This window comes from Poromitra crassiceps (assembly GCF_964638095.1).
Source record: "Poromitra crassiceps genome assembly, chromosome: 14".
In the NCBI taxonomy this organism is placed as follows: Eukaryota; Metazoa; Chordata; class Actinopteri; order Beryciformes; family Melamphaidae; genus Poromitra; species Poromitra crassiceps.
In genome coordinates, this window is record NC_139633.1 from 25,567,756 (window position 1) to 25,575,905 (window position 8,150).

Below are 8,150 nucleotides of genomic sequence, written 5' to 3' on the forward strand. Positions count from 1 at the left end.
AGGAAGAGAGAGAGAGAGGGAGAGAGCGAGAGGGGGGGAGAGAGAGAGGAAGAGAGAGAGAGAGAGAGAGAGAGAGGGAGAGAGAGAGGGGGGGGGAGAGAGGAAGAGAGAGAGAGAGAGGGAGAGAGAGAGAGGGGGGAGAGAGAGAGGAAGAGAGAGAGAGAGAGGGAGAGAGAGAGAGGGGGGGAGAGAGAGAGGAAGAGAGAGAGAGAGAGGAAGAGAGAGAGAGAGAGCGATGAGGCAGGGAGGTAATGAAAGATGAGAGAGAGAGAGGGGGAGAGAGAGAGAGAGGAAGAGAGAGAGCGAGGGAGAGAGAGAGAGATGAGGCAGGGAGGTAATGAAAGATGAGAGAGAGAGAGAGGGTGAAACAGAGAAACGGAGGGGGAGAGAGAATGACTGAAAACTCCAGAGAGGTGAGAGAAAAAGACAAGCAGAGATGGCAAGACAGAGAAACTTAAAGTATAGATCAAGGCAAAAGGAGCAAATCTCCATTCTGCTCCTGGATGTATTCAAGCTGAACGGAGATGCTGGTACAGTACGGAGTGGATGCTACAGCACTGTGGGCTGTTTCTGCAAAGACTTACACTTAACGGCTGCCAGATTCAGATATGCAACAACAACCACCACCCGGAGAGTTAGTATACTTAAAAGAACTGTTAGCTCTTACATGCTGTACATAACATCACTGACATCCACTCTGCCTCTCTATAATTTCCCCCGTCCCATCATTGCCCATTACGTGACCTTTGAACCCACTCACTTCCATTATCTTGATTCGTGTGTGTGTGTGTGTGTGCGTGTGTGTGTGTGCGTGTGTGTGTGTGTGTGTGTGTGTGAGTTGCTGTGTGCTTAACATACACAATATCCTCAGGCAAACATGGCGCGGTGTCGTTAACAGCCCTCCGGTGAGCGACTTATTGCCACCCCCTGGGAGAGACGGCTCCGGCTTCGCTTCTGACAACAGGTAAAGAAAGGTCAGTGAGTGATGAGTGTCACTTTAACACCTGTTATGTTAGCTGTAAAAAGCCTCAATTGCATCTACCGAGGCAGCATTACTGCAAATAATAAAACCCAGAGACAACAAAACAATCAAACGGTCAGTAGCACTTAATTTATATTACGGGACCATAAAATTAATAAAAAAAAAAAAAAAAAAAAAATGTATTGTGGCTATGGGGGACATTCAATTAAACTTCCTCTAAATTAAATTTTTCGTCAGCAGGACAGGTTCTTTCTTACATTTCCCTGGGACAATAATGTAACATTATGATAACTGTTCCACTTAACCGCGTACCAAAGTAATAATTGCGGGGCTCTTGAAAATATGATTGAAATGTGTCGGGTCCAAGAAGCCAAGCTTCTGGTTATGTAACTTCCTGAGGTCTGTCACTGTCGTCCCAGGACAGAGTCTCTGAGGCTACGCAGGCTCTCTGAACATGCAGAGCAGCAGGACAGTGTCTCTGAGGCTAAGCAGGCTCTCTGAACATGCAGAGCAGCAGGACAGTAACTGGGTTTCCATCCAAATGTATCGCATAATTCAAGCGAATTTTGTGAAAATCCGCAAAATAAAATGCGAATTTATGCATGTTTCCATTCAGTTTTGTTTAGCGAGTTTTGGGAGTCGGCAGGTTGAGCAGTCGGTGGCGCTTCTCGTCAGGAGGAGGCGTAACGTGCCTGTAAGAGATCTCTATCAGCGGAGACCTGCTTTGATTGAGTCATCACCCGGTGACGGTGATGATCACCGTCCTCATCGTCGTAAAGTCGCCTTCAAAGCATGATGTTAGATTATAACGAACTAGTTGTGTGGCTTAGCCTTCCCAAATGTTGAGGGTCGTTTTTTAGAATTTAATACATAGAATTGGGAACGTTACATTCAATTTCATTCAGACTGCCTGGCGCTAATCGCCACCATTTCCCCCTGGAGTAGCATAAAGCAGAAGTGAAGTCACATCTGGTACGTCATCGTTAATTCGCAAAATCTGTTTCCATTGCAAAAGCTCGCATCTTCCTACTGTCGATACGCTGATAAATCCACCCCCTCCAAGCGTAAAAACATTTATGCGATATTTCGACCTTTATTCGAATTTCTGGTGTTTCCATTCAAGTTTATATTCGCATTTTGGGTAAATGCGAATATCCAGAGGTGGATGGAAACCCAGTTAGTGTCTCTGAAGCTAAGCAGGCTCTCTGAACATGCAGAGCAGCAGGACAGTGTCTCTGAAGCTAAGCAGGCTCTCTGAACATGCAGAGCAGCAGGACAGTGTCTCTGAAGCTAAGCAGGCTCTCTGAACATGCAGAGCAGCAGGACAGTGTCTCTGAAGCTAAGCAGGCTCTCTGAACATGTAGAGCAGCAGGACAGTGTCTCTGAAGTTAAGCAGGCTCTCTGAACATGTAGAGCAGCAGGACAGTGTCTCTGAGGCTAAGCAGGCTCTCTGAACATGCAGAGCAGCAGGACAGTGTCTCTGAAGCTAAGCAGGCTCTCTGAACATGCAGAGCAGGAGTAGCTGCATGGCCAGAGAGGAGAGACAGACAGAAAGCCAAGACAGTCACCTCATAAGGCCTTGTAATCACACCCTCGGGCAGAGTTTTTACTTAGAGAGGAGGGGTGTGTGTGTGTGTGTGTGTGTGTGTGTGTGTGTGTGTGTGTGTGTGTGTGTGTGTGCGTGTGTGTGTGTGTGTGTGTGTGTGTGTGTGTGTGTGTGTGTGTGTGTGTGTGTGTGTGTGTGTGCGGCTGTGCACGTGCGTGCGTGCCTGACTGATTACAATACATAGATGGAATTTAATCGCCTGGACGTTGATTGACAGCGTTCTATGTGATGATGACACATATCAGACCAAGCGACCACCATCATGGCATTACCTGCATCTATCCATTTGTGTAAGACAACATTGTTTTAATGGGAGAATGACAAAATATCTATCAAGTAGCCAGGAATACTGGTTTTTGGCCAGCGCAAGCGGGCCCTACAGTATATCTGGCTTTGTCCAGTCCAATTTGCATGCCGATTTCAGTGCCGATGCTCGTGAACGCTTTATCGCGCTGGCCATATGGCTCCGACCTACCCTTGCTTTTTTTTTTTTTTTTTACCTTTATTTAACCAGGAAGTCACATTGATGTTGAAAGCTAAGTGAGACCTAGCCAAGACAGGGTCAGCAACGTGGAAAAAAACATAACATGACAACATCAAGTTACAGACAGACACAGCAACAATACTGTAGATGGGATTCTTCATTGGTCATATTACAGTACAGTATGTTGATGCCAGACAATCTAAGAACTTAGCCTACTGTACCAATCGTCTGGGGACTCCTTAAAGGGATACCCCGTCGCCAACCTTTTGGGAGTTTCGTCAATCTGCCACATCGCCCACACATAACCAAGATACACCTAATACCTTTACGTCACTCTACATACGGTATACAGTGAGCTACACTCGTCCAGTTAGTTAGTATTGGGGGAAACGGTACAGCCGTTCAAAAAAGTCCAAAAAGCTCTATGTACATGTTGTGAATCGGGTACTCAACATGTAGCTGCTATATAGCTGAACAAAGTTCACCCGACCCTCCACCGGCATGGGGCTGAGTAGATAATGACTCAATTTAAATTTTTGGGTGAACTTATCCTTTTTTTTTTTTTTTTTTATGATTTCCCCCACATTTTCTCCCCAATTGTACTTGGCCAATTTCCTTCCCCGGCTTTCCCGGTTGCTGCTCCACCCTCTGCCGATCTGGGGAGAGCCGAGACTAGCACCATGCTTCCTCCGACACATGCGCAGCTGCCAGCCGCTTCTTTTCACCTGACAGCGGGGCGCTTCATCGGCAGGACATAGCACGTGGGAGGATCACGCTATTCCCGCCAGTCCCCCCCCCCCCCCTGACTAGGTGCCCTGACCGACCAGAGGAGGTGCTAGTGCAGCGACCAGGACAGATAGAGACACTTTTTTCATTTGTTGTCTGCGCAGCCCAATACACAACAGCTTTTAGCTATGTTTTATTCAAGGAAAATGACGCTGGTGTATGGAAGTGAATGGAGAGCTTTCCCCCGTGATGGGCGTGGCCTATTTCATGCAGTGTCTCTATACCCCCAATCTGGCTTCCCACCCGCAGACACCAGCCAATCGTGCCTGTATGGACGGACGGGTGAGCTATCCTTTCAAATCACTTTTCCCATCATCACAAAAACGCCATCCAATAGACATTTACAAGGTGAACTATGGTAGTAGTAGTAGTCAGAGTAATACAGATGCTTTATAGTTTTAATAATTGAACCACAATGGAAAAGTTGGGGCCCATATGCTGTCTAAAGATAGCCATGTGCTCTGCTCTGTTGAGGTCTGCATGGCTGTGAAAGTGGATTAAGCGGGCTTTAGCATCAAGACGAAGCTCTAATGAAACCCAATGTGGGAGTTAGCCAGTCTGTTGGCCAGCTGACTCCTGTAAAATACCCATCACTGTCTGCTAGTGTCTGATCTAAAAGTAGCCTGCTGGTGCCAGTGTATGTTATGGGCCTAAACCTGAGGATTATTTTTGCTTTGTGTGTTTTTTGTATGGATAGCACAGCCACTGAAGCAGCCTATCCCCCCCCCCCCCTCATGTGTATCATCTTATTTTCTAACTTTGATCACTATAAAGTGACCATTCAAAATGAGATGGACAAAATAAAAATGATCACAGATCATTGTGTTTTGTGTAGAAAGTCTCAGGAAAAAATACGTTAAATACAAATAAACGTTAAAAGGGTCTTTGAAAGGGCACCAGTGGTTCTTTTTTGTCCAAAGAATCGATATAATATCGTATCGTGATGAAACTTGTGATTCCGACCCCTATCTAAAATAAAGGCTTTTGAAACGTTTTATCTAAAGGAGTGTCTGACATCAATTTCTCCATTGCTTTTCAAGTTCCAGCAAATATTAGCAGACTAAGCAGCCATAATGTATATCAGTCATCTGCATTACACTGACTTCATCAGTGGTATATAAAGCATGGGTCAGCATTAACCTACAGTATACTTCCACAGTGTACAATATGATTTCATCAGCAGCAGTGGTATACATTACATACACAGGGCTTTCTGCTGGAAGCTGCTTTGAATCCATCCATACAGACGCCAGCAGCTTCCTACAGCGAGGCAGAAGCCATTTGTTTCGAAACAATTGCGCACAGCGGACGAAACCAGATATTTGTCATGGTAGTTTTTGAGCCATCCACACCTCTGGGTTACTAATGGACCATGCAATGATGCACTCTCTCTCTCTGTTACTATGGCCCAAGCAATGATGCACTCTCCTCCACACACCTCTGTGACTATGGCCCAGGTAATGATGCACTCTCTCTGTTACTATGGCCCAGGCAATGATGCACTCTCTCTGTTACTATGGCCCAGGCAATGATGCACTCTCTATGTGACTATGGCCCAGGCAATGATGCACTCTCTCTGTTACTATGGCCCAGGCAATGATGCACTCTCTATGTGACTATGGCCCAGGCAATGATGCACTCTCTCGCTGTTACTATGGCCCAGGCAATGATGCAATGATGCACTCTCTCTGTGACTATGGCCCAGGTAATGATGCACTCTCTCTGTTACTATGGCCCAGGCAATGATGCACTCTCTCTCTGTTACTATGGCCCAGGCAATGATGCAATGATGCACTCTCTCTGTTACTATGGCCCAGGCAATGATGCACTCTCTCTCTGTTACTATGGCCCAGGCAATGGTGCACTCTCTCTCTGTTACTATGGCCCAGGCAATGATGCACTCTCTCTCTGTGACTATGGCCCAGGCAATGATGCACTCTCTCTCTGTGACTATGGCCCAGGCAATGATGCACTCTCTCTCTGTGACTATGGCCCAGGCAATGATGCACTCTCTCTCTGTGACTATGGCCCAGGCAATGATGCACTCTCTCTCTCTGTTACTATGGCCCAGGCAATGATGCACTCTCTCTCTCTGTTACTATGGCCCAGGCAATGATGCACTCTCTCTCTGTTACTATTGCCCAGGCAATGATGCACTCTCTCTCTCTCTCTCTGTTACTATGGCCCAGGCAATGATGCACTCTCTCTGTAACTATGGCCCAGGCAATGATGCACTCTCCTCCACACACCACGGGCCATTTGGGGAAAGTCATAGCAATGATCAATACGCCAGTGAGATCCTGCACAACAGAGCCATCTATCACGGCAGGAAAATCCGAGAAAACATTAGTCTACCAACATCGACTGGAGCATGCACAATATATCAAGCCATCAAGCCGATTGCTCCGTTCACCTTCCTCTGTCTTTCGCTCATGTCCCCCTTTCTCTCTTCTGAATAGCCGTCCCCTCTCTCTCTCCACCACCCAGCAGGCAATGGAAAGTCATTATCATCTAAACACATTCCTGCCCCACCTTTTAGACTATAGTCAAGGCCTAACCATGTACACAGCCGGGATGACACAGAAACTTGACTGGACCTTTCCCTAGCAAGGCTTTGTTGATACACGTATGATATTATGAAAACAATGTTTGTGAATGTTGTTGTTCCTGCTCTAGCTGCACCCTGGATTAGCAGCGGCACGGACCGGCCGTGCACAGGGCACCATATACTCCCGTGAAAACATCTGTGTTTACATATGCAACATATTTCAATAGGAGGTTTGCAGACAGTCAGACACAGTAGAATAGTTTTGAGATTCATATTATTGTCAAAGCCACACTCTAGGCTCTGTGATAAATCTGCCATAATGGACTCAAAGGAAAACATGATTTGCACCACCATGCGCAGCAGATGCCATATTCCCTCTGCTCTTGCTCATTCTTATGCTGTCAAAAGAACCCCCGGGTCACTGAGAGGGAAACATTCCTCCACATTTCCCTCTATGGACATCGTAAATAAACAGCAAGTTAAACCCCAATAAATGAAACCCTTCCACTTTCCATGCAAGGAAACAATCCATTTCCCTCTCTGCCTGCAGCAGTGTAGTACTGTAATAAACGATATTTGATCTGCGACCAAGATAACCACCAAATGACCACCAAGTAGCCAACATAACAGAAATACAGTGGCACACCGTGAATGTGCCCATTTCATCTACAAAATTAGCTTTATTATTATTATTATTATATAAATGAATGCTTTACTTGCATACGTGGGTGCACAAATCAATTTGGAGACGGCATTATTGTTAACTTTACAAAATCCTAGATGGGCTACGCCAGTCTCACACGGTAGAAGGTGCATCTGAAGAGCTGAGGCAGAGCTGGGCAGCGGTCGGATGATGAGCAGGGGGAGCGGCGGCGCACTTGTTTGCCGAACTTGCACACGCAAAAACACATCGAACCGGACCCCAACTTGAAACGATGGCCGGAAATACATGCGCTTTGGTCACATGCACTGTGCATGATGCACAAACCAATATGTAGGCTATTTCGCCCCTCCTGAAACTTCAAACAACCGTATTGAACAGTTATAAAGTAGGCCTACAAAAATAGCCCTATATGCTCTAAAAACCTGGCTAAATTAAGACGTATGTTTGCGTCTGTGATATAGGCTGCAACTATTTCGGAAACTTTTAACATGTGCACACATGTATTTTCGTCTGATTCTCACTTACCTCATGGCATTCATTCACTGATGGGAGGATCAAACGAGGAAAAAGTCGATGGGATTAACGGGACAATCCGGTCACATTTCGTCTCAGGTCCATGTTTGGCACACCCGGCAAAGCAGTCCAGTCTAGGCACAGCTGAAGAAGCGCGCAGCACAGAAGTGCACAGCTAAAAGAGGCTCCCCGCTTCTTCCACCGTCGCAGGCACCATACACGCAGGGCACGCAGCGCTGTGGTGTGGATCGGACCGGGCTGAACTGAGCACAACGAGAGATCTCCAAGGGCGCACGGAGAGTTTCAGCGGCATGATTGGTTAGAGGAACGGTGACGCACCGGCAGGTGGCACACCCGACGAATTAAAAGTGCGGATTCATTCATTGAAAATAATTTAGTTTGGGGGATAACATCCAAGAATGGACTCAATTAAAACAGTGAGAGCTGCCGAGGACAGAGAGCGATGGAGAGAGCTTGTCGACAGATCGTCTGTGGTGCCCCAACGACCCGGGCTTATGGGATACACAGGTGAAGGTGATCGGGGGGCTGAGCGTCGAGACACGGGCA

At 46.7% G+C, this 8,150-nt stretch overlaps 1 protein-coding gene across 1 annotated transcript in view; it reads right to left on the reverse strand.

Annotated features, from left to right (window-relative positions):
• Positions 1-7,779, reverse strand: part of chrm3a (cholinergic receptor, muscarinic 3a) — a gene marked incomplete at its 3' end in the record, with an annotated part of 134,709 nt that extends 126,930 nt beyond the window's left edge. The window contains exon 1 of the mRNA XM_083650511.1: positions 7,596-7,779. The remainder of the gene's footprint in view (positions 1-7,595) is intronic.
• Between the last annotated feature and the right edge of the window lie 371 nt (positions 7,780-8,150).